Below are 27739 nucleotides of genomic sequence, written 5' to 3' on the forward strand. Positions count from 1 at the left end.
AACCTTGGCAGTCTTGCCTTCCAGGTGACCTAGGCATGCTACGCCCGCGGTGTGTAGGCTTGTGGTGCTCCCAAGGAAACATCCGGGGTGCACCGCAACACTGTCCACCAAGGATGTGCCCTGGCGCGTGGCATTTATATGACCGAAGCTATGCAATACCTTCCAGGGCACCCTGGGCATAATCTGCCATGCAGGTGACCTAGGCATAAGCAGTGCCCGCGGTATATAAGCATGTCGTGCAGAGAGGATTCCTTGTGACAGCATTCCTTAGAGCACCGCATCCTCACATCAGGGTAGTCCCCTGATATGCGGTGTCCACACACTATCGAGGCTACACAATACCTTCTGGGAAACCTAGGCAGTCTTGCCCCCAAGTGACCTAGACATGCTACACCCGTGGAGTGTGGGCTCCACTTCCTACCAGGGCAAAGCCTACCCTCTAGGAAACCTTTTCAGTGACCATGGGTTTAGGCAAGCGATGCTTATTGGTGCGTGGGTTTGTCACGCTTCCGGAGAAATCCCCTGGGGGTGCTACAACTATATTACCAAGGAAGTCCCTTGATAACCAGCATCTACACACTATCGAGGCTAGACAATACATTCCAGGAAACCTAGGCAATCTTGCCTTCTAGGTGTCCTAGGCATGCTACGCCCGCGGTGTGTAGGCATATCGTGTGACGAGGATTCCTTGTGACAGCATTCCTCGGAGCACCGCAACTCCACCACCAGAGGCATCCTCTGGGGCGTGGCTTCGACACCCGAGGCTATGCAAATGCCTTCCAGGGCACCCTGGGTATAATTTGCCTTGTAGGTGACCTAGGCATAGGCGGCGCCCGCGTTGTGTGGGCCTCACTATCTACCAAGACTACGCAATGCTTTCCAGTTGACCTAGTCATGCTATGTTCGCGGTACGTGAGCTTGTCACGCCACCCGAAGATGTCCTACAGGTGGCGCCGTAACACATTCTATCAAGGAGATCCCTTGATACGTGGCAACTACGCTTTCGAGGCCGCACAATGCCTTCCAGGAAACCTGGGCAGACTCACCCCCCAGGCGACCTAGGCACGCTGTGTTTGTGGGAGTGTAGGGATTTTGCATGGTTATTCTAGTTAAGTTTTGCAGTCTACTGTTGGCAATGAGAAGCTATTTGTAGCATAAAACATAGCTAAGTGATATAACTATTCATGCTAAGTGAGAATGTAACTTAAGTTCTACTACTTCTACCCAGTGGCTATCTATTGAAAAAAGACTCCTAGTAGTAAGGTTGGAGGCCTCCAACAGGCTCTAACCTTACCATATGAAAGACGGATCATTAGGTAAACTACTTGGTAGTTAACAGTGGGCGTACCTTTGTACGAATAAGGCCTCTATTGTGAGGCTTGGTGACCTCGAAGCCTATGGCTAGGCTGGGAGAGGCGGTGCTTGACCCCCTCAGCCTTTAGCCATTTCCCGACCCCAGAGGTAATCCATTCGGAGCCTAGCAACGGTATGTTGGAGGCGTAGTCAAAGGCTAGTCAGGAGAGGCGGTCCTCGACCGCATCGGTCCTTGGCCGCTGGTCGGCTCTGGAGATATTCAGTCCGGAGCCTGGCGACAGCATGTCCCCGACTCAGTTCTTGTTGCTGGATGTGGTACCGTTGGTAGCAGGGTCAATAGTGACGGTGCAGGGTTAAGGGGCCGGAGATTTGCCCGGGAGTTTGCCCCAGGCCTTCGAACCCTGCGTCATCCTTCGCCTGCTCCTTCTGTGGCTAGGTATTCTACTTGCCTTCTGAGGTATTCCTCCCAGAAGGACATGAGGGTGCGGTAGTCGTTGGTGTTGTGGCCGCACCCTGATGACCTCCCGGGGTGCAGGATGCACCAATGTGCATCCGGGGGTGCTGGAGCTTGGTGTTATCCTCGGGATTGCTGCCGAAGGCGGTGTGTCCCAGAGCCTGTGGTATCCCCAGGGGCTCCTTCCCCTTTGGTTGACCATCGAGGTTGCCTGGTGAACCGGATTTTGGAGCCAAAGTGGTTCTGACTATGCCTCACCGGACGAGGTGGGCTTGGGGTTCCCTGCGTGTGGTTAGCGTTGCGAGGGCGACGTCGGAGGCGCTGGCGAGGTCTACGCACCCCGGAGCCCTCCGTCTCCTTGGAACTCTCTTTCGCCTGAGGGGCCCAAGGAGGGCATTGGGTGGACAGACTTTTCGAAGATGTTGGCTCGCTCAGGGTATCCCAGGTGTGGTCGAAGGGGACACTTGGGGACCAAGCCCAGGTAGGAGCACTCCTGGGTTGGATCGCCCAAAACCATTGGAAGGTGGCCTGCTTGGCTGTGGCTTCGTCCGCGTCCTCTACTGAGGCGGTGAGGTCTTCGTCGTGCAGAGGCTAGAAGGCCTCCACGCTGTCTGGAGTTCCTGTACCGACCCATGGTTCTGAGTTGGCCAAGGTCGGAGGAATGTCGTCTCATACGGCAGCGGGGCTAGAGCATGCATGCAGTGCGTATGGCTGAGGCTGCCATGCATATGGTTGCATGCTTGCAACGGTAGGTATGGCGGTTTTAGCTAATCCTTTGGTGGTTTTCCTGGTGGATTCCTACCTCTCTTAGCACTTCTGTGTTTGAGTCCCCACAGATGGCGTGCTGTTGGAGTAAGAGTTCATCTTGCCCTAGCAAGTTCGACGAGAGTTTCTTCTAAGGAGGAGACTCAAGCTTGGAGACGAAGTTTGAGAGGAAGGAACACCATGAATATATTGATGATAAAAAAGTATCACTCTGGGAGGAGTATCACAGCGTTCATTGTCTTGCATGTTCTTTTCTTGTCCCTCCCGTGCCCAGAGGACCATGGCCTCCTATTTATAGGGCCATGCATAGCTTGCCGTACAAATATCATAATGTACAAATATCCGGGATCTGACCAAATTACTAGGCCTTATCCCGAATAACTAACTTCTATCCTATCGGGGAGATAAATATCCCCCGTGGTAATTATCATGGTGTTTACCCCCCTGAAGGGGGTGAGCTGGTCGCCAATTGTGGCCCGGCGCCGCACTGTCAGGGGTGTCAGGATAGCCCTCATCACGCTGGGGTGTCAGAGTGGCATCCATTAGCCTAGGCCTTTAATGCCGGTCACTTCCTTGCATGCAAAGCACGACCGACGCTATCTTTCGGTAGATCTTTTCCAAGTCCTGCTGATTCACCCCGCTGCCTTCGAGAAGGTGGCCCGATCAACCCGAGGCAGGGGCCTCGGGAGGCATAGAATAGGGAGGTGAAGGCTTTGGGAAGCGGGACCCCGGAGGGCCAGGGCTTTGGGAGGCCGAAGCTTCGAAGGACCGAGGCTTTGGGATGTCGTGTTTTGGAAGGCTTCGAGAGGTCGAGCCGGTGGAGCCAAGGGAAGACTTCATAGGTGCGAAGGGGTACCATGAAAGGATCTGATGATATCGGAGATCGAGCTTTTAACAGAGGGTTCGGAGATCAAGGCTCCAGAGGAACCTGGATTGTGATCTTCAACCGTTATCCTCAGGCTGGTTTATTTTCCCTCAACACTGGCTTTTTGGAGATGGTGCACCGCCGCCCAATGTCGCCTCCACCGCTATCAACCATGGAGGTCACCTCTGTTGCGCTATCTTTATACCAAGGTGCTATGCAAGACTTATTTTTATCCTCTCACAAATCGGTCATCATCTTGATCCTTCTCACAATATTATTACGGACGACCAACTTTGTACGATGCGGTCCCCTCTACCCTCCTTCTAGGTTCTCGCCATTCTCATACCTCCTGACATTACATGATCATATTGCGAATTTCGTGTATGTAAATCTCTTTTTTATTATACTATATTATTTTACTTCTTCAAATTACTATATATTGGATTGATTCCACGTGTCGAGTTGATATTTTGATAGAAAGAGCACGTGCAGGAAATTCTAGACACCAAACAGATGAGCTTAATTGAGTTATTAATCCGTAATAGCTGATGAATACAGAACATCAAGCACTGTCACGTGCAAACAGGGATCGACCTTCCACATCCAAAGTTATATTGCTGTGCAAACACATTAGTCAAGGTACATAAAGTTCACTTAATTATATCATATACATCAGTTTCCACACTGCAAGCCCTAGATCTACTAAAGCAGAACGATGCCTATGAGTTCGCTGCGACTTGGCAACAGGCTCCAACGCCTCGATCATGACAACACTGTTTCCCCTGATAACGCCACCAGATTCATTAACTGATCAAATCCTCTAAGTGTGCCAATCACAACACGATTTGCATTCAGCTTGACTGAAAAGGGCCAAACAGTGAACAAATAAGCCACTATATTTCATCAATTGCAACATCTAAAACCAAACCACAATCATAGCCTCCAACAGCATCTAAAACTAATAACAATGAAGTGGCAAAACAAAGAGTGCAGTGATATCACCGTTTCTAGCTACAGACTTGGCTTTTATAAATTTAACTCAACAATGAAAGCTTCATCTGTAGATAAATCCATAGCTTTGATGTTATGTTCAACATTAGGGCATTGGGGAATACAAACATAAAAAACAAGTGTAGCAGATATACCTTAGAAACAATGGTTGCAATGCACAAAATTAATAACAAACAATATTAAAAAAAATTCTAAGTAATGTGATTAGATGCACCTTAGAAACAATTCTGAACTCTGAGGTCCTGCTAATGAGCAAGAGCTGTAGTATGCTCAACATTGAACAGTAGGTCTAGAAAATTGAGTGCCGCACTAATAATCACATTTAGCATACTATCGTTAATGCTAGCCAAACTAGATACACAGGAATCCGCTTGCTAAGATTAAACAGACTGTATACACACAATAAACTCTTTAGAAGCAAAACTACAAGTACTTTTTATAGGGCTTTAGATTCGGAGTTAGAAATTTGACTTACTCTGAAGCTTCTTGTCTGTTGCGCACAATGAAAAAACAGAGAGAACCCAAATCAGCATCCAAAAATCCGGATGATGGAACAAAGAAATCACGAGCGGAGCACGCAATAAAGCGAGATCTAACGAAGTGTTGAGGCACATGGATGAGGATGCTTACTTCTTGAGATCTAGAGGCTGCCCCAATTGGCTCATGGCGGCTACCTAGACTCGAATCAGAGAGAGGGAAGGAATCTCGGAGCTTCACCATGCCTTCTCTGCTCGACGACAGGCGGTGGAGGCGGGATGATGGTAGGGGAAACCATAGGTCGTGATAGCCCAGTTGTTCCGTCACGAGCTCGATTCCCTCTAGTCTTCCGACGGTGTACTTGGTGTTTTTATAATGGCATTTATTGGTAATTTACATGACTTTTATGGCTAGTCTATTTTCCACAACCCGCAGAAGCCACAAAAGTCCACCTAGACTTGCTTCTCAGTTCTAGTTCAAAACCAGCTTTTGGGGTGTCCAGCTTGTGAAAAGTGGCTTTGAAAAATAGCATATTTGTTTGGGCTTCTGCCTAGTAGGAGCGAGAAGTTGGCTAGAAGCTCAAACAAACAGGGCCTTAGTACCATCTTAGTAGTTTATGTGAGTGAGGGTCAACATACAAGCTTTGATATTCCAAATATATTACCTCCAGGTTAACTCTTTTATACAAAGTGAAGACGGAAGTATAAGAGAGGTGGTATGTATATGTGGGCCCGCCACACAGGTAGGCTCATCTAGAAGTAGATTTTGAATGCGGGGCGTTACAGGTGGTATTAGAGCATCAACCCTCGTTACACATGTGTGTGTGCATGTGGATCAGCCCGTAGCATGGCTGTTGCACCGAGGGGTGGTTTTAGGCATCTACCATGTATGCGTTGTGATGCCGGGAGTGTCAGCCCTTAAGGGGGTGAATGTAATATCCTAACCCATTAGCAGCCTAGTAGTGGTGTTGGCCCTTTTAGCCCAGCTATGTTGTGTGGTGGTTTAGTAGCACCTTGGTAGTTTAGGTGGGTGAGGGCTAGCACATAAGCCTTAGCGTTCCAAACTTATCACCTTCGAGTTAAGCCTTTTACACAAAGTGAGGACAAAAGTATAAGAGGGGTGCTATGCGTATGTGAGCATGCCCCATAGTGGTGTAGGCTAGAAGTAGATTTTGGACATGGGGTGTTACACTTGTACTCGGGAAAATTGGTTTGTTCATGTACATGTGTTTGCTTGAGGGTGAGCATGGTCGATGACGGGATCGAAACTAGGTTCATGAGGAACTGAGGTTCAGAACTAAGTTTAGGGAGGAACTAAGGTCATAGTGATCAAGGATGTCATATGGGAGGTTCAGGCTAGAAAATGGTGCATTGAAGATAAGGTTGCAGGTGTGTGACTAAGTGTGTTGTAGGAAGAATAGACATATGTGAGGTCATGTGCAACTATATGTGGTGGATGGAGTCGTCTGAGTATATGGAAAGATCAGGCTGTGGTTTGACCGGTCGATGATGTGGTCATGAATGACCAAGCATAATGGTTACGCATGGAAGTCACAGAGTCCAGTGCCATAAAGAGTCAAGTTCGAGTCATAGTCGAACTCAAGCACGAGTTGGTCTCAATCATGGGAGGACGTGTAAATCTAGTATGGTTTGTGTCAGTGTGAGATACGACAAGGTTGTTACCTTAGATGTGGATGCACATTGCATGTGCATACATGATCATATAAGATTTGATTCCAATCCATGGTAGGTTTAGGAGGAGATAAAAAGAAGGGGTCACGATCAGGAGGGTAACAAGGTAGAGTGTAACACCCTAATTTTCAGTTTTGTGAATTATTAAAATTTTGCCCACATATTAGCGATAGCATCACCATTAGGTTAGGGTTAAAATGATATTTTCATAAGTCAAAAAATAAATAACTTAGGTTATATTTTGATCTATTGCATTCACGCCAACTCTGTAGTTGCAGTAGGCCCCCCCTCTCTCTATGGAATTTTTTGGGTCAAATTTTTTTCAAAAATTCATTTGAATTCGATTTAGGTTTGAAATAGAAATAGAAATAGAAAGAAATTAATAAGAGAAATAATAGAAACTCAACCCAGGCCAAAACTCCTTCAATATCCAACCCAAAACCCCTTCAATATCCGGCAACCGGTGTGAAATATATATGGATCATAAAAGTCTAAAATATATTTTCACCCAATCGGATCTTAATCTTTGGCAATGTAGATGGCTGGAACTGATCAAGGATTACGATGTGGGAATACATTACCACCCTGGTAAAGCAAATGTAGTAGTAGATGCTCTGAGCTGGAAGGGTTATTGCAACATGGTTATGTTGCAAGGAAGCCGGCCAGAATTATGTAAGGAATTCGAAAGGTTAAATTTGGGTTTTGCTACTGATATGGACGCAACAGGAATAGAAATGAAGTCAACATTGGAACAAGATATCCGAAAAGGACAATAGGAAGATAAGAAAATAAAAGAGATCAAAGAACTTATTAAAAAAAATAAAGCCCCGGGATTCTTAGAGGATAGTCAAGGAACAGTGTGGTTTGGAAAAAGAATTTGTGTACCAGACCAGAAAGGCCTGAAGGAGTTGATTTTGCGAGAAGACCATGATTCCGCATATTCCATTCACCCCAGTAGTACTAAGATATATCAAGATCTGAAAGAATATTATTGGTGGTATGGTATGAAGAGATATGTCGCAGAATATGTAGCTTTGTGTGATACCTGCCAGAGAGTAAAGGTAGAACATCAAATGCCAAGAGGATTATTGCAACCCTTGAAGGTACCCGAGTGGAAGTGGAAAGAAATTGGTATGGATTTCATCGTTGGGTTACCTCGTACCCAAGCAGATTATGATTCCAACTGGGTAGTAGTGGATCACCTAACAAAAGTTGCGCATTTTATCCCAGTGAAGATAACATATTCAAGTGCAAAACTTGCTAAGCTGTATATGTCAAGAATTGTGTGCTTACATGATGTACCCAAAAAGATCGTGTTAGACCGAGGTACCCAATTTACCTCTCGCTTTTGGCAGAAGTTGCATGAGTCCCTGGACACTAAGCTGAATTTCAGTTCTGTGTATAACCCTCAAACCGATGGACAAATAGAGAGGACCAATCAAGTATTAGAAGATATGTTGAGAGCTTGTACATTGAAGTACAAGCAGAGTTGGGATAAAAGCTTACCATATGGAGAGTTTTCCTACAATAACAGCTACCAAGCCAGCTTTAAAATGTCTCTATTTGAAGCTTTGTATGGAAGAAAGTGCAGAACTTCGCTATACTGAAACGAGACTGGAGAAAGCCAAGTGTTTGGACCAAAAGTTCTTAGAAGAGCAGGTTCAGACCATACGAGAAAAATTGAAGATTGCACAGTCTCAACAAAAGAGTTATGCGGATAATCGATGAAGAGAATTAACCTTTGAAATTGGCAATATGGTATATTTGAAAGTTTTACCTATTAGAGGTCTCCGCAGGTTCAAGGTTAAAGGGAAGTTAGCACCTAGGTATATTTGACCATTCAAGATAGTTGCTAGATGGGGAGAGGTAGCATATCAGTTGGAACTACCATCTGCTCTGGTCGATGTGCATGATGTTTTCCATATATCTCAATTAAAGAAATGTTTAAGATTGCCAGAGGAACAATTATCTCTAGAAGAAGTGGACCCAAAAGAAGATCTAACATATGCAGAATATCCTATCGGAATTTTGGACACTACAGAGCGAACAACGAGAAGAAAGGCTTTTAAAATGTGCAAAGTTCAGTGGAGTCACCACTCAGATAATGAGACAACTTAGGAGCGAGAAGATGATCTCAAGGTAGATTTTTTGCAGCTATTCGAGGATCAACCTAAATCTCGAGGGTGAGATTCATCCTAAGGGGGGTAGGTTTGTAACACCCTAATTTACAGTTTTGTGAATTATTAAAATTTTGCCCACATATTAGCTATAGCATCACCATTAGCTTAGAGTTAAAATGATATTTTCATAAGTAAAAAAATAAACAACTTAGGTTATATTTTGATCTGTTGCATTCATGTCGGCTCTGTAGTTGTAGTACAGTAGCCCCCCCCCCCCTCTTTGAAATGTTTTTGGGTGAAAAATGTTTCAAAAATTTGTTTCAATTCAGTTTAGATTTGAATTGAAATAGAAATAGAAAGAAATTAAAAAGAGAAATAATAGAAACTCAACCCAGGCCAAAATTCTTTCAAAATCCAGCCCAAAACTCCTTCCCCTCTCTCTCTCCCTTCCCTTAGGCTGCAGCCTGCTCGCCCTCTCTTTTTCTCTCTCTGGACCAAGCCTATCTAGCCGAGCCGAGCCGGCCTCCTCAAGCCAGCCACCTCACCCCTCTCTCTGACTATGGTCCTAGATCAAGCTTCGCCAAGCCGCCGAGCCAAGCCGAGCTGTCCCGACTCATCCCCTACCTCTGGCCCCTCGCCTCCCGGCTCCCACGCTGCTGCTGCTGCTGTTACCGGTCAACGCCACTCCTTCGCCTCCCCGCCTAAGCACTGAACTGCCACGTGCACACAACCACTCCCCTTCCACTTTCCCCTCTTCAATCATGGGAAACGGTCGCCGTTTTCGCCACATGGATTTAACTCCGATGTTGAAGTCCGGCTGGACCATGCATCCCACTCTCTCCCTTCCCCTCTATAAATTCTACACCATCAAGTTTGCCGCCCTTTTGTGCACCCCATCCATCCATTCCCACCTCTTCTCCTCACTCGATTTGCCTTCGTTGTTGTCTCCAGTGAGTAATGCCACAGCTGCTGCTATTTCGTGTCGCCGCGTCATCTCCGGCCACACTAACCACCCCTTCGGCTTTGCAGGAAACTCTGGAAGCCGCCTCGTGCGGTTTGTCATTGATCCGGTGCTAGAGCCCCCACCCCAACATCACACCAACCGCCACTGCTGCCATTCTCATCACCTGTCCTTCACACCATCGCTCCAGCTCCAATGTTGCTTGGGGTGGAGTTTGCTAGTGCTTCCTTCTCCTTTTTCGCCACTCATCGGAGCACCACGGCCATCAGAGCCTTGTTCCAGCACACTCTAGCCAATCTCCACCGCAAAGCGCCACCGCCGGCCGCTATGGTCCACCGTGAAATAGTGGACCGAGGAGCTCCTCTCAGTTCACCGCCTGGTGGACTTGGTCCACGTGGGTTTTTCCTCTCAGAAATAATTCTTTTCAGATTTATGACACCACCATTGCACAATAAACCAGTTTTTCAATATAATAACAATTGGTTTATTCTCTATTAATAAGTAAAATTTGCTAAAACACCCTTGGAACTTGAAACACTCATAACTTTTTGCTCGTAGCTCCGATTTAGATGATCTTTGCGCTCAAATTCTTGTAGCAATGAGTAGAATCATTTTATCCAGTTTTAGTTCTGTCTAGTGTACTATTTTTATGTTTGATTGTGTACTCGTGTAGATGATTCAGTCCAAGAGTTCAGGAAATTCCAAGAAGAAGACTTTGAAGGAACTGTGCATCACCTTGACGAAGGCAAGTGTCTTAACCATGTTGTGAGGCCAGTCTTATTATAAAGTCAGTCTTTACAAAGCATGCTGCTATTTTTGTGATGAAATGGGTAGTATGGCAAGCACTAGATTTATATACATGCTTTACACTTGTAGATGCTTATTTCCCAGTAAGGTCATGTTTATGCTTAGCCATGCTTTTAGATGATCATGTAGTTTGTAGATGATGAATTTGAGCTTGGAAACTAAATGTTGAGGTAGAAAGGATGTTATGATATTTGATGTTGTTAAGGGAATTAGCAACAAGGAGTCTAGGTTTTGGGCAAAAGGGTATGTTGGTGTGTTCCTGTTGATGTGTTCTAGGCATGGATATTCTTGGATGGATATGTTTGGTGATTACCCATGTGGGATAGTTGGCGGTTTTGCCCAGACTATATTAAGGATCGGTTCGTGGAGTGACCACCCATGACAACAATACAACCACGAGACCGATATGGTATGGCTTGGCTAAGTAATTAGACGTTCTCCCAGTGGTGTATGAGCCAGTTGAATGTGTAGAGAAGGAAGGGGTACTTCTCGATTCTCCCTGGCACAAAAGGGGGCTTTTGGGGTTGAGGGTTACTCCACTTATGTACAGTGGTGAAACCTCAGTGGGCAAGTGCATACTGAGAGACTCTTTGGAAAAGCCTGGTAGTGATCTCTTGGCGCACACCTCGGAAGTGTGTAAGGTACTGACTGGTACCGGCAAAAGAGCTTATCACAACTCGTGGGTAAAGTGTACAAACTATGCAGAGTGTCAAACCGAATATTCAGCCGTGCTCATGGTTATGAGTGGCATGGACCCTCACATCATTAGTCAGGTGGATGTTTTCAATGGCTAAGAAATGGTTGAATTCTCGAAGGTTAAAAGATATATTTTTGCACCTCTTTCCTTTATAAAATAAAACTGCTTTTCTACAGTTTAGGGCTAAAACTGGCTTTTATGCAAATGAAACCCTAGAGAATAGGAAATCTTGGTTCAAGCCACCATGTCATACATTTCCCCCACTTGCTGGCATACATATGGTTCACATTTGGTTTTGATCTTAAAACCGGGTGTGACATAGAGATCTAGAGAGAAAAACCTAGAGTTTAGATTTAGAGAGAAGAACCTATCTAAGGTTTGAGATTTCATAGAAGTCCTTGTAAGGATGCTTTTGAGAGGCATCTTGTAAACTCATAAATGTAATGAAGATCAAGTTTCATAAGTTGATGAGTTGATGATTCGGTTCTTTCTCTATGTTTTGTTGTATGTTTTGCTCTACGTAAACTCAAGGTTCTTTCTCTATGATGAGATCTCTTTACTCTATGTTTTGCACGTATGGTTTTTGTTTTTGATCAATTTCATCTTTCAATGAGTTTCATCTTGGTTTAAGCCAGATCTAAGAAAATTCTGAGTTGCTTTTGCTTAGTCTCGAGTAGTTTTTGGTCATCCTAACTAGGTTTTGTTATACTTGATATTTAGTCTGATGTGAATATTATAACTCTTGATCCACATATCCGATTGAATTGATTCTTGTTGGAAAAGTTTCATACTTAAATTTAGTTTTGCTATCAAATTTGAAGACAATAGGATCTACAGATCTTACTCTACATCGTTTTTACTAGAGTGCTACAATCTATTCCGAGTGGAATATCGAGTTTAAGTTTGGATATTTGATTACGGTGAATTGAATTTAAATTGATTTTCGTAATCATTCACACCCTCTGGTTGTCTTTTTAGAGTGTAATTGATCATACAATTGGTACAAAGCCTAAACCTTTCTAATTGATCTTAATCAGAAATTAGAAAATACGGCATCGGATAGGTATTCCATAAAACCTTGTGTTATCAATTGTGTTGATTTTCAGTTCTAGAAGGTGAAGATCAAAGCCTAAATTCAAGCCCTGGGCTTTGCAATTTGGGAGAAAGTTTGCAAGACTTACAAGGTTCTAAAAAACAATGAAGTGATGGCGCAGAACATGCCAATTGTTGTGGCAATTAGCAAGGCGAGGAACTTGATCATCTAAGGCTTGGGAAGAGGTTACTACGACCGAGTTGTGCATCTCAAGTCAGCGTACGAGTTATGGAAAACACTTTGTGATTACCATGAAGGTTTATACCAATAAAGTGGTACATCGAGTCTTATGTAAGGAAGAACAAATGAAATTTGAGATGAATGCTCATGAGTCACTCGATGATTTCTTTGCTCATTTTAGTAAGATCCTTAGCAGTTTGCGTGCTATTAATATTTCATATACCGATGCTAAAAACACAGGTCAATTACTAGGAGCTTTAGACATATCGATTTGGGAGATGAAGGTGACATCACTTAGAGAATCTACTTTCATGAGTATAGTTATATTAGATGTGATTTATTCAAATTTAAAAACTCATGAACTAGATGTTTTTGCTTAAAAATTTACTAATAAATCAATTGCTTTGATCTCTCAACCTAACATGTCTTAGATTGAGTCTTCTTCATCAAACTTTTCATTATCTGCTTTGTCTTCACTAACTGATGATCAACTTGAGTAGATTTCTAAAGAAGATTTACCACTACTCTCTACTTGTTTCTCTAAAGCTTTGCAGAATGTGCATATAAGGAAGAGAGGAAGTGGAGGTCCTCAAACATGCTATGAATTTGGTGATCTCAACCATATTGGTTCCAATTGTCCTAAGCTTGCAGATAAAGCATCGAAGGGGGAGAAGGATAAGGAGAAGCACACATTCAATGGCAAGAAGAAGATCTTTCTCAACTGTAAGGTTGTGGATCAAGTACTTTCAATGCTTGAACAAGTCAACTTGAGTGATGTTGATTTAGAGAGCAGAGATGTTGACACAACATCCAAGGGTAAGATGATAGGCTACTTGATAGGGCTGTGTCTCATGGCAAGCAACAAGGAAAGCTTCACTGAAGACGAACTTGATAGCGATGGAAATGAGTTCTAATGCTATTGTTTGTATTGGTACACTCTTAAAGAAAACATAACAAGAAAATTAAGAAACATAACGTTTTAAGTTTGCTTCTCTTAGAAAATTTCATGCTTCTACTCTTGAGAAACATAGAGAAGAAATTAAGAAGAATGAGAAACTTATTGTGTTGAATTGCAAATAAGTTAAAAATGCTAGTTGTTTAAATTCTGATTTGTTTGATTTAACTTTTTGTTCTGAATGCTCAATTCTTGAATTGAAGTGACATCATGATAATTCTAGAGTTTCTCAAATAGCTAGTGATATGATTAATCATGAGGTCCTTTCATGCTCTAATGGTTATAAACAAAAAAAACCCATGAATGTTTCTTGTGACAAGTGCCTAGCTCTTTTAAAACAGGTTGATTACTTGAAATGAGTTGCAGAAAAGTTTTCCAAGGGAACTAAAAGTCTAAACTAGACTCATCCCAGACAATCACATGCAAAGTTGGTTTAGGTTTTGATCCCTATTCTCATTCTAAATCACATTCTCTTACTATTGTTAGGACTTTTGGTAATAACAAATTTGAAACTCTTACTGAACCTAAAAAGGTAGTCTTCAAGTTTCCTGGATTTCTATCTTTTACAATGAATGCAAATGCTACTTTATCTTTTAAACCTAAATATCGTGTTAAGCACACTTGCACTCATTATGATAGAGATGGACATTTAATAGATTTTTGCTTTAGACTAGCTAAACAACAAAGGAAAGAAAATTTTCAGGATAGCTAGGTCTAATTTGATAAAGGCATATTTTATTTCTCGAGAGGTTGTGGCACCTCATTTTGTGCCCCGGGTGAAACATTCTTCATCTTTTGTTGCAAGGAACTCAGAAAAAAAGCTAAAATTGAGATTGCTCATAAGATTTTTCGGGTTGAGCCTACTCGTATAACTCGTTTTGTCCTACTCACGTTTCTCCAGTTGTGCCTACTCGCGTTACTGGTCAGGTGACTCAGTACTAGATTTCTAAATGCTTTATTACTATCCCTAGTACTGAGGCCTTGACATCTTCTATTGCTTTGTAGGCTTCTCGAATGAGGAAGGCAAACATATGGCTAGTCGATTCTGGATGCTCACACCACATGCTCGCTGAAAAGAATTGGTGCTCTTCCCTTGTATGTGTATTTTGTGCTGAAAGTGCTATATTTGGATATGCTTCTTCTACTGTTATTGTTGCAAAAGGTGGTATAGTGCAGGTTAATGATAAGTTAATGTTCAAGGACGTTGCTCTACTTGAGAACTTGAAATTTAACTTGTTTTCTATCTCATAAATGATTGATGAAGATTTTGAGGTGTGCTTTAAGAAAAGTGAATGTGAAGTGTTAGATGCTTTAGGTAATCTAGTTTTTAGAATGTCGTGCTTTGGAAGAGTTTTTGAAGCTGATTTTGATGCATCACCTTCTTCTAAGCATAGATGTATTGTTGCTAATGATTCTAAAGTTCTATTATTTTGACATCGTAGACTTGTCCGTATTGGTTTTGATCATCTTCCTCCTTTTAGTTGTTTAGATCTTACTCGTGGCTTGCTTAAGCATAAGGTTGATAACGAGTTGGTGTGCTCTTCTTGTAAACATGGTAAAATGCATTCAAGTTCACATCCACCTATTACCATGGTTATGATAAATGTGTCTGATCAACTTTTACATTTTGATACTATTGGTTCTTCTAGGATTCAATTTTTGAAGGTAAATGGTATGCGCTTATTATTATTGATGACTACTTTAGATATTCTTGGGTTTACGTTATGGTATCTAAGGATGAACGTTTTGGTTATTTTAGAATATTAGCTCTTGGAAAGACTGTTGACCTCATAGGATCTTTCAGAGCGATTAGAAGTGATAATGGAACTAAATTTAATAATTTTTCTTTTGATCACTTTTGAGCTGAAAAAGGAATTGAGAATTAATGTTTATCACCTAAAGTACCTCAACAAAATGGTTTAGTTGAAAGGAAAAATAGAATTTTGGTTGAGATCGATAGGAAAATGCTAGATGAATTTCATACACTTAGGAAATTTTGGGCTGAAGCGATATCTATTACTTGTTATGTTTCAAGCTGTGTTTACTTGAGATCAAAATTGGGTTAGACTTCATTTAAGTTATGGTTTGGTCATAGGCCTAGAGTTTTTTGTTTGTAAGTGCTTTGTGCTAAAATATGGTAATCTGGATAAGTTTGAATCTAGATCAATCGATCGTATTTTTTTTGGATATCCTGTTCCTACTCGTAGCTATCGTGTGTTTGTTTTGAAGACTAATAAAATTATCAAAACATGTGAGGTTACTTTTGATAGGTCTAGTTCTAGAACTAGACCAAATGATGCAGGTATAGGTACAAATGTTTAGGGAGTGTCTGAAAGAATTTTTTTAAGTGAAGATAATGACGCAAAGGATGAGGTTTTGATTCCTATGGTACAATCAACTATAGACCCTTTGACACATTCGATTACTTCATCTACAGTTGGACATCCTCAATCTACAACATTATTTGTGCATGCTGAAGGAGAAGAGGTTGCTTCTAGAGTGATAGCTCATTTGCATATTTAGCATAGTCATCCACCTAAATAGATGATTGGAGATCTTCATGAATGAGTCACACAGTCTAGGCTTATTTATTCTAACTCTCATGCTCACTCAAGTTTTGTTGCAGCTTTTGAACCCAAAGATGTTTCACATGCATTAATAAATGAATCTTGGATCAATGCTATACCTGCGGAACTTGAAAACTTTGAACGCAACAAAGTCTGGGAGCTAGTTGCACCACCTCAGGGTCATAATATAATTGGTACTAGATAGATTTTCAAAAATAAACAAAGATATAATATTGTTGTTGTTTGAAGTAAAACTAGGCTTGTAGCTCAGGGTTTTACATAAGTGAAAGGGCTAGATTTTGAGTAAACTTTTGCTCCTATTAGTAGAATAGTAGTCATTAGAATTATTTTAGCTTTTACTGCACCTAAAGGTTTAGATTATATCAAATGGATGCTAAAAGTAATTTTCTTAATGGCTACATTAATGAAAAGATTTATGTTAAAGCAACCATATGGTTCTGAAAATCCTAAATATCTAGGTCATGTATACAAGTTGTCCAAAGTTTGTATGGTTTAAACAAGACTCTATAGCATGGTATGATAGGCTAAAAACCTTCTCGCTTGAAAAGGGTTTCGTAATGGGTAAAGTGGATAAGATGTTGTTTGTGCTCAAGCATGGTAATGATCAACTATTTGTTCAGATCTTTGTAGATGATATCATCTTTGGTTGTTTATCTTATGTTTTGGTGTCCAGTTTTCATAAACTATGAGCAAAGAATTTGATACGAGTATGATGGATGAACTAATGTGCATTTTAGATCTTCAAATCAAACAAACTAAGGAGAGTACTTTTGTTCATCAAAGTAAGTACAAGAGACATGCTACAATGTTTTGAGATGAAAAATAGCAAGCCAATCATGACACCTATCAAAGTAACAACAATACTTGATCCTGACGAAGATGGTGATCCAGTTGATCAAAAAGAGTATAGAAGTATGATAGGATCACTTTTGTTTCTCACCGCTTCAAGACTAGACATACTATTCATTGTGTATTTGTGTGATCTGTTTTAAGTTTCCCCATGAGCTTCACATCAACAAGCACTCGAACAGGTTCTGTTTCATGGAATGTGATGCTTGATTTGATTTTTTAATGACGATCCTGCCATGGATTCTACCATGGAAGAAGGTGATGAAGTGGCGGCGAGGCTTGTGGTGCTAGTCCTTCACCTTTGTAGTCTTGCTCTTGACTGTGGTGGTGAAGGAGACATGGCAAAGCTTGATCGGGGATGGGCAGGGCGGCAAGGTTATGGTGTACTCATGCATCTATTAGAATATATAGGCTTGGCACATTATATTTGAATAATTCTTAATAAATATCATAGACAAACATGTAAAAGTAGATTGTAGTTTTTTAGTCTCATATTGTTAGTGGAGGTTGAGGGAGACCAACTTAAAAGGAGTTCTTTCCTTCCCTCCTTCACTCATGAGGACTAATAGAACACACATGGTCACTCGACTTTCCTCGCCTCACTGGGCCATGGCCGAAGCGAAGGACGCAGGTGCACGACGCCTGTGTGAATGGTTCGCTGAAATTGTATCCAGGTGCTGCCTTATTTTGCAGTTTTATTCTTTTGTTGTGTGGTAAAATGGTCAAATTGGTTTTATATATATATATATATACTCATGACACGTCTGTGTTGAGCAGTTTTTTCTATATATATCTGATGAATGGAACCACATAAGGATACAACGACTTAGGGTTTTGTCCAGTGCTCTGAGCGACTCCAGGTAATCCACTTCCTTGTTGCCATTGACTGTTTGCAATTTGCATCCTATTCGTCATCACCTTCTGCATCGTCGTCATGGTGTCTTCACGCATCTCACTACCAATCAGTACGTTTGCTATGATTAATCTTCTTTTAATCATGTTTGTCATGCCAAGCAATACTCTATTGTTTCTGTTAGTGAGTATATTAGAGATGTGTAGTTCTATTATGTACATATCTAGTTTATACTCTTATTTCATAATAATAATGGTATATCAATTCTTGTTCATTATTTATTTAGAAATTAAATTAAACCTAAAATGTGTTTTTATCCAAGAATCCAAAAACCTTATGTTAGACACTTTGGTTTAACAATGACTAGTTTTGCTGATGCTCTGAGGCTGGACAAACTTATCGGTGTGCACCACTACATTAGAAACCAACATTAGTGACACCACATTTGTGAAGGCTAATTAGAACCGTCACTAATGATCCATTAGTGACGGGTCCAGTGACAACGCGTCACTAATGTCACCCCAGGCTAGGACCCGTATCAGACCTGTTACTAACGATAGATAATTAGTAAAAATATCTATCACTATTGTGAAAGTCATTAGTAAAGGTGAGGAAATAACCTATCACTAATGACAACAGTGATCGGTCACTTGACAAGCCGTCACCAATGGCATAGTCAGTCATTAGTGATGGGTAATAAAAATATCTATCACTATTGTGAAAGTCATTAGTAACGGGTGTTAAAAACATTCGTCACTAATGTGCGGGTGCGCGTAGAAGAAACGTAGGCCTATGTCATTCAGAAACCACATCTCTCTAAGAAATCCATGGACCCCACCACGTCCTCACAAAAGAAACACAATGCTCGCCCTCACCCCATCATGTCGCTGATCCGCTCACCCCCCTCCTCCACTCCCCGCCATCCATCTCCCATCCAATGGCATTCAACTCAAGTCACGCGGATCGCACCCCTCGTCGCCTCCCCTCATGTTGCACTCCAAATCCCACCCCTTTCAAAACGTAGGAGCCTCTCCTCGCTGCAACTCCCATAATTTCATAGACATGTCCCCGACCACCCACTCCACAGACATGTCCTCGACCACCACCCCGTCCTCGGTTCTGGCATCCACACCAATGGCGGTGCCATCATCGAAGGGCACCAAGCGCAGCCTCATGTCCTCGCTCAAGGAGGCCACCACTCTTCTCTATTCGACCTCCTTCAAGGAGTACTCCTACATCATCACCGCACTATTGCCTCCAAGCTCTGCGCGCTCACTGACCTTAAGGAACTGCTCGCCACCCACCCAGACCCCATCTCCATCTGGGGCATCCCGCTCAACCCTCCTTCCCCAACTACCGAAGGTGTCGCCCCTGCTCTGACCTAGCCCCCCATCCCAGATGAGCCCATGGATGTGGTGCTCCTTAAGTTCCTCCACGGGCATGACTTCCTCGTCCGCGATGGACAAACCATGCTGCTCCACTTCGTCGCTTGGCAGGCCGAGTTTGGCGCCGATGTGGTGCTCGATGAGGACCTGATCTTCAAGGACCTCGAGGGTGTCGTTACCTACCTGCACAGCTGGGACCGCGAGGGCCACCCCGTCTGATACAATGCCTACGATGTGTTTAGGGACAAGGACATGTATGAGGGGGCCTTCAGCGACGGTGATCTTCTCGCGCATCTCCCTCTCTTTGTTCATGTTGTGGTTGGTGTATGCTTGGTCATGATGTCGTGTGGTGGGGGGATGCAAGATTCTCTAGTTCGTTGCTATTGGATTGGATGGGGAATGAGGAAAATTCATTAGTTGTTTACAATTCAACTTTGCATTACATTGATGCTTGAGTAAATTTCTCATCACTAATCTTGCAATGTGCAAACCATTCTATTATGATGATTTCCTTACACAACATGATAATAGTTCGCTCGGAATAGTGGAACGTGCAACTCGAATTGATGTTCCAAATCAATTGAAATTGCTGCACTGAACTCATTAATGATGGGTCTCAGCATCATCCATCACTAATGTGTCATCATTAGTTATGTGCTTAGAGTGACGGGTATGGAATCCGTCATTGATGTGTTGTTCTGATGTAGTGCACTTTAAGAGATGGCAAGTCAAAACCACTCTATGTCTTACAATGATGAATATATACTATGTTACATTTGTCAAACCTGAAGGAACCCTTACTCCTGAATAGGAAAAGACGTTCGAGAATGCCAACACACTTTTTCTATCATTCTTAGTGCTCTTGTCGACTGTCTTTGTGATATGTATATGCACATAAAAGATGCAAAGGAGTTGTGAAAAGCACTGAATATTAAATTCAGCGCATCAAATATAGGTAGTGAACTGTATGTCATGGTGCAGTATCATGACTACAAGATAGATAATAATTGTTCCGTAGTCAAACAGACTTATGAGATACAATGCATTGTAAATGAACCTCGATCTCCTTAAATTTACACTACCTGGAAGTTTGTGATTGGGGGCATCATTACCAAATTACCTCCTTTATGGAGGAATTTTGTCACTACTCTAACACACAAGAAGTAAGAAATCTCTATTGAGAGTCTTATCTCTTGATGTTGAGGAGAAAGCTCAGTCTGAGGATGTGCATGCAAAAGGGACGAGGAATAGTTTAGTGCTAATTTGGTTCAACGATCCTCTCATGGAAAGTTCAAAAGGAAAAATAGCAAAGCCAAACAAATCACCAATATCAAGAAGAAGAAGATGAACACATATGATAAACCTTGCTTTTTGTGCAGTGAGCTTGGACATTGTGTCAAGAAATGTGCAAACTAAAAAGGAAGAAAGGTTAATCAAGGATAAAATTCAAAGAATGTCAATGTGACCATAGGCAACACTGAAGATGGAACTACAAGGCATGATAATCTACCTACTGTTCTTTCTATGACTTAGTCTACCAATTGGTGGGTTGATACTAGGGCTAATGTACATGTGTGTACTGATATCTCAATGTGATATTCTTACCATCCTATAGGGATTCTATCGTCCTAATGAGTAACGGGTCACATGGTTCTGTTCATAGTGTTGGCATGGTAGATTTGAAGTTTACTTTAGGAAAAATCGTGCAGTCGAGGAATGTGCATCATGTCCTTTTAATAAATAAGAATCTAGTTAGTGGTTTCCTTATCTGCACAGACGGGTTTAATGTGGTGTTTGAGTCTAACAAAGTATTCGTGTAGAAATATGGACTTTTTATTGGTAAAGGCTATGAGTACGGAGACTTGTTCCCTTTTTCCCTTTCTGATTTCTGCAGTAAATCTATGAATCATATTTGCAGCAATGTTAATGGAGATGAGGTTTGTGTTTGACACTCACGGTTATATCACATAAATTTTGGCTGCATGTCTTGGCTTTCCAGTGTGAATTTAATTTCAAAATTTTCCGTTGTCAAAAATTCTAAGTGCCAAAATTGTGTGCAATCAAAGCAAACCTTGTAAGCCTCACAAGGTAGTTGAGGAGAGAAATTTGGCATAATTAGAACTTATACATTTAGATCTTTGCGAAATGAATGGTGTGTTGACGAATGGTGGAAAAAGATATTTCATGACTTTAATTGATGATGCTTTCTAGATTTTTTATGTTTATCTATTGAAAACAAAAGATGAGGATCTAAACTATAAAATCTATAAGGTAGAAGTTGAGAATCAGTTGGAAAGAAAAATAAAAAAACTTAGGTCAAATCATGGTGGAGAGTATTTATCTAATGACTTTGACTTATTCTATGAGGAACATGAAATTATTCACGAGAGACATCTCCCTATTCACCCCAATCAAACGGGGTTGCCAAAAGGAAGAACCACACCCTGATTGACTTGGTTAATGTCATGTTAGATATTGGGGAATTATCTAAGGCATGGTGGGGATGCCTTGTTGAATTCATGTCATGTTCTCAATAAAGTCCCTTCTAAAAATAAGGAGAAAACCCTATATGAAGAATAGTAAGGGAGAAAATTACCATTTTCCAACCAAGCCTCTCACGGTGCTAACGGTAAGTCGAGCACGGTCTCACGTAGCCAGCCCGGGTTCAAGGCTTGACATCCTCTTAATGAAATCCCAGGGGGACGTCCTCCCCCTCGGTGCTCATTTTTTAAAATTACCACTTTCCTATTTGCGCACTTGGGTTTGCATGGCAAAAGTTAATGTACAATTAACTAAAAAGTGCAAGATGGTACCTAAAACTGTGGATTGTCTTTCTGGGATATGCTCATCCCATCATTGCTTATAGGTTTTTAGTAGATAAATCTGACATATCTGACATGCTTGTCGATACAACTATGGAGTCCAGAGATGCTACGTTTTTTAGAACATGTTTCCCATGAAGGATATACATAACATTTCTAGTCAAACCTCTTAGATAATTCATGAAACTATCACACCACTTGTGTATTCTGAACAAACACATGATGTAGTTCCTGATGAGGATGACTGTAAGGCTCCAAGAAGGAGTAAGGGACAAAGGACAACAAAATCTTTTGGTGATGATTTTATTGTGTACCTTATGAATGATACTCCTAAGTATATCTCAGAAGTATATGCATCTCTAGATTCAGACTACTAAAAGGCGGCCATTCGTATTGAGATGGATTCCATTCTCACAACAGTACTTGAGAAGTCATATACTGACCTAATAGTTGTAAATTTGTGGGATGTAAATAGATGCTCAAAAAGAAGTTTAGACCTGATGGTACTATTGGAAAGTATAAGGCTCAGCTTTTGGCTAAGGGTTATACCAAAAAAGAAGGCGAATATTTCTTTGATACTTATTCATCTATCACTAGGCTGACCATGATAGGGGTTCTACTTTCATTGGATGCCTCACATGGACTTCTCATTCATCATATAGATGTTAAGACAACTTTCTTTTTTATGTATATATGTATGATAGTTTTGTAGTAGAAGGTCATGAGGACAAGGTATGTAATCTATTGAAATTCTTGTATGTTCTTAGACAAGCTCCTAAGTAATGGCATGAGAAGAACATCTATGAGTTTTGTAGTTAATGAAGCTGATAGATGTGTGTATTATCACCATGGTGGGGGTGAAGGAGTTATTTTGTGCTTGTATGTTGATGACATAATGATTTTTGGAACAAATCTCACTACTACAGAACTGGGCTTATATGCCAGCCTATCACTGCCGGTTCCTCATAGATGGGTAGTGATGGGGCATCACTACTGGTTCATAAGTCGTGTGGGAAGAATCAACCATCGTGGCTTATGAACCGGTAGTGATAGGGGTCATCACTACCAGCTGATGGATGGAGCCGACAGTGATACCCATCACCCTCATCACTGCCAGCTTAATCCACTGATTTGTAGTGATATATGTACATCACTGCCAGTGGATTATATGAGCCAGCAGTGATGTCCTCCTCTTCCCCACCTTCTTCTACCTCGAGCTAACAGAGCCATTTCAGAACTCTCTCCCTCACAAAATCTCCTATGGCAACAACCACTTCATCCCTTCTCCCGCATTGATTCCTCCACTACTCAAGCTCAATTTTGGTCAAGAAGGAGGTGTAGATGAGCTCTCGCTAGATATCCAAACAAAATTGCTTCTTTTCTCTCCATTTACTCATTTGTCTTTTCTTCATTTTTTAGGGAAAGTGAACTCTGGATTTTTCCCCAACAGCAAGCAAGCTTCTAGCAGGAGCCTCTTGAGCTCAAGTAAGTTGAAATCCTCAAGGTTAATCCTATATTTAGACTTTTAACTCAAAATATTACCTGAAAAACCAAAGTTGATCTTATCCCTATAGAGACCTAGGAAAATCTTCAAAGTTGATCATAATGAACCATAGGAATAAATTTAGAAGTCTACAATATAGAAACTTTAGGTATGAGCATATTTATTTTTTATTTTTAATGAGTTGGAAAAATTAGCCATGATATTTAGGTATGTAGCAAGATCTAGTTGTATATATTTTATTTAATTAGCAACCTCCAATATAGAAACTTTAGGTATGAGCGTATTTATTTTTATTTTTCAGGGGTTGAATAATAAAGAAAATTTCTAGGGATTGCACCAACAATTACTCATCGAAAGTGGACATGAAAGCATATAAACAGTGGCTCCTCCAACCCGGGCCAATTGTCGGTAGGAGATTGTGAGGTAATTTATTTGTTGTTGATTGCAAAATCTTGTAGATATTTTGAATTTATATTTACAATAATGATATAATTGTAGATGGACAGAAGATGAATGTACGATGTGAGTTGTGTGAGCGCAGAGTACAAGAATGGCATGGAGGGTTTCCTAGTAGCGGCCGCAGCGCACAAGTCAAATACACAGTATCAATACATGTTGGGGGAAAATAGACTAGCCTAAGGACAATGATTGAAGATTACTATCAAAGGTCCCTCCAGAGCCTTCGATACCCAGACTCTCAGTAGGAGGCTCGACTTCCGGAGGCCGCGGGCCCCTTTGGGCCACCTCTCCGGTACGTACGTGGCCTTCCCAAAACTCAGAGCTACAGCAAGTCCCTCTGGAGCCTTCGGCCTCCGGACTCTCAGTAGGAGGCCTGGCCCCCAGAGGCTGCAGAACCCTTCGAGCCACCCCTCTGGTGCCTGTACGACCTTTCGAAGCCTAAAGATGCAGCAGGTCTCTGAAGATAATATCAGGGAAGAAAAGACACCCCGCTGCAACTAACCTGACGCAAGATGACAGGGATTAATGCCGGTGCAAGTGGTGCTTATCCTAACACCCCAGTGCGATGAAAGTCATCTTGACAACCCTGGCAGAGCAGCGCTGGGCCGCAATTGGCGACCAACTCACCTCTCGGGGGGCAGGCACCGCAATAGTTACCACGGTAGATATTTATCTTTAATGTAGGGTAAAAAGTAGTTATCCAGGATAAGCCCTAGTAATTCGGCCAGGTCCTAGATATTTGAACATTGCGATAACTTCTACACTATGCTACGTACCACTCTATAAATAGGGGTTCGTGGTCATCTGGGCAGGTACAGGTTATAAGGAGAATGCTCAGTACAACACAAGGGGCAACACACAGGACACAGAGGTACACAAACACAAAGTCACGCTATTATACTCCCCCTAGACCAAACCATTTCTCTACTATCAATACATTTGCGATGTTCCTTCCTCTCAAACTTCGTCTCCAAGCATGAGTCTCCTCCTTAGAAGAAACTCTCTCCGTACTTGCTATGGCAAGACGATCTCTTGCTCCAACACATGTGTTGTCCATGCGTCAAGTGCGAGACAAGAAGTAGTTCTCCACAACCCGGCAGATACATTCCCACTTGATGCCAAGGGGCTTTATGCCTGGCTATACCCGTTGGATTGAGCACGTTGAAGCTGAGATCGTATAGGAAGGGCAATACATTGGAAGAGAAGACGAAGACATGTGCACCGATATGCCGGTCGACGAACACATCAGTATGCCGCCTGCTGAAGATACGTTGGCCGATGATGATCTAGAGGAGATGTTGGCCGACACCGACGTCGATGATCTGTAGTAGATGTTGTGCCATAGGGAGGTGAACTTCACCAATGAAAGAGAGTTTCAAAAGTTCTAGCGTATGGTAGCGGACATTAAAACACCATTGTTCCCGGGCTGCGAGAAGGAGCACACAAAGTTGTGTACCGTGCTTTCACTGCTCCAATTGAAGGCATGCAACTGGTGGTCTGATACAAGCATCTTAGAGTTGTTACTGTTCTTGAAGAAATTGCTTCCAAAGAAAAATGGGCTGCCAAAAACACATACCAAGCCAAGCAGTTTGTGTGCCCATTGGGGTTGAAAGTATAGAAAATATATGCATGTCCAAACGATTGCTTGTTGTATCGCGGAGAGCATGCAGACTTGCAAGCATGTCTTGTATGTGCTGCAGCACGGTACAAGCGTGATGGTGATGATATCGATGGTGAAGGAAAGAAGAAAAGGCGTTCCACGAAGGTGATGTGGTATTTTCCTATAGTCCCCCATTTGGAGTGTTTATTCGCGAACAAAAGGCATGCCAAACTGATGCGATAGCACACCGATGAGCGGAAGGACGATGGAATGCAGAGACACCCCACTGATTCTATGCAGTGGAGAAACGTCGATAGGAAATACAAGAAGCCCTTTGCAGAAGATGTGAGGAATATAAGATTTGGATTGAGTACAGATGGGATAAATCCATTCGGGAACATGAGCAGTCGTCATAGCACTTGACCTGTGACTCTATGTATCTACAACCTTCCGTCTTGGTTGTGTATGAAACGGAAGTACATTATGATGCCAGTGCTGATACTAGGGCCGAGGCAACCTGGTAACGATATCGATGTCTACCTGAAACCATTAATACTGTAAAACGATGGTGTGCAGGTATGGGATGTGATGAGGACATCACTCTTTCGGATACACACACATCGAGTATTCCTCCAACAATAGGTCCATTGACACGAGCTCGTGCACGTCAACTAAATCATGAGGTAAGCTCGTTCCTTAGTGTTCCTTTATATTTTGATAAGGATGGGATGCTACTAAATAATTGTGATGTATTGTTACTTAGGAACACGAGAGAAGAACAGCAAGGGTGCCCAAGCCAAGGTGGAGGTCCAATCAAGTTTGAGTCCGTTTCGGAGTTCAGGACCAGCCAGCACTAAAATCGTCGCCCAGGACGCATACGAACTCCGTTTTTTCCACGTTCTACATATGGTTGGAAAGCTAAGGAGATAAGCTTTCCAACGGGACTGGTCCCATGTCCAAATTCTTTCTGAGTCAACAGGAATCGTCAAAACAAGTGGACGTCCAGAATCTGTCAGGGTGCTGCGCCACCATCTTTTGGGCCGTTGGGCCGTGTAACGTGTTGGAGTCCATTAGGGACACGTCCAGGGGTCCTTGGCCGACCCTAGTCTTTATATACAGTAGCCGCCGCCCTAATTAGGGTTGGGTTTTGCTTAGATATTGATCTACACACAGTTGTGAGATTTTCGCTCTTGTTCCGGACCGACTAGGCCGCCGCAAGTGTTTGTGGAACCCCAACTTCGAGTACTTGAATTCTATTCGCAATATTTCAGATTGCATCTTCTATGTTCTTGCTTGTGTTTTCGGTACGCTTGCAGGGATTGAGCCTTCTTGGAGAGGTCAACCGCGCGACACGGTTGATAACCAACGGAGCTGTGGTGTAGTGATTGCAAGGGACACGATCTGTTCGGGTCGAAGCCTTTAGATCATCAACGTCGAGTTCTCCACCCACCGACTTATCGCTACCTATCGGAAGATCAGGCCAACATTACTCATCAACTGGTATCAGATTTTCAGGTTGCCCGTTAGGTAATTTCATTTTCCTCTTTAGATTAGTCTGTTTTTCATTACCTAGAGTCCAGAAAAAGCCAAAAAAATTCCGTCAATTTCCGCTGCCCTAGAACCCTTTGTGCCTTTGCAATTTTTATTTTCAGTTGCGCGTTGTTGAGCTTGTGTCCGTGGTCGAGTCTTGTTGCTGGTTTTAGAGTCATTTTCTTGGTTTTTAGTCAACGCTCCGTGCTATTTTGATCACGCCGCTATCCCATCGCCATCATCCCCACCAACAAGTCGAGCAACCACATTACTCGATTTGCCACCGCTAACCGCCTTGTGTTACTTCCGCCATGCCAACCCTAGATAGGTCGCAAGCCGTCTTGTATCAATTGCCCTGCCACCGCTGCCCTCCTTGTTCATCTCGCGATCCTATTGCATGCAATACCTTACAGAGGTCAATTTCTGCAAGAGGTGCCTTGAAAAAAAACCCTAAGTCGACAGGGGTTCAGTAAAACGGCCATAACTTCCTCATACGGACTCGGAATCAGGCAAAAAAAATTTTCACGGACATCTACAGAAAAAGTTACATCCGTTGCTCCCTGGCTTTGCCGGGTTCCACCAAATTTTTTTTCCCAACTTCGGCTCGGAAGATTGAGTATTCGAGCCGCGAAGTTTCCGCACGCTTTTCAGAGAACGTGCTTAATTTTCTATAGGCCACATCTTGCATCCGTTTGAGGTGAAAATTTCTGTGGTTGTTTCTTGTGTGCTCCTAGTTCAGAAAAAAATATCAGAGAAATA

The 27739-nt window shown here is 42.3% G+C and overlaps 1 pseudogene; it reads right to left on the reverse strand.

Annotated features, from left to right (window-relative positions):
• LOC133917838 (uncharacterized) overlaps positions 1 to 19377 on the reverse strand; it is a 69467-nt pseudogene extending 50090 nt beyond the window's left edge.
• Positions 19378 to 27739: the final 8362 nt, after the last annotated feature.

This window comes from Phragmites australis, chromosome 5 (genome assembly GCF_958298935.1).
Source record: "Phragmites australis chromosome 5, lpPhrAust1.1, whole genome shotgun sequence".
NCBI lineage: Eukaryota > Viridiplantae > Streptophyta > Magnoliopsida > Poales > Poaceae > Phragmites > Phragmites australis.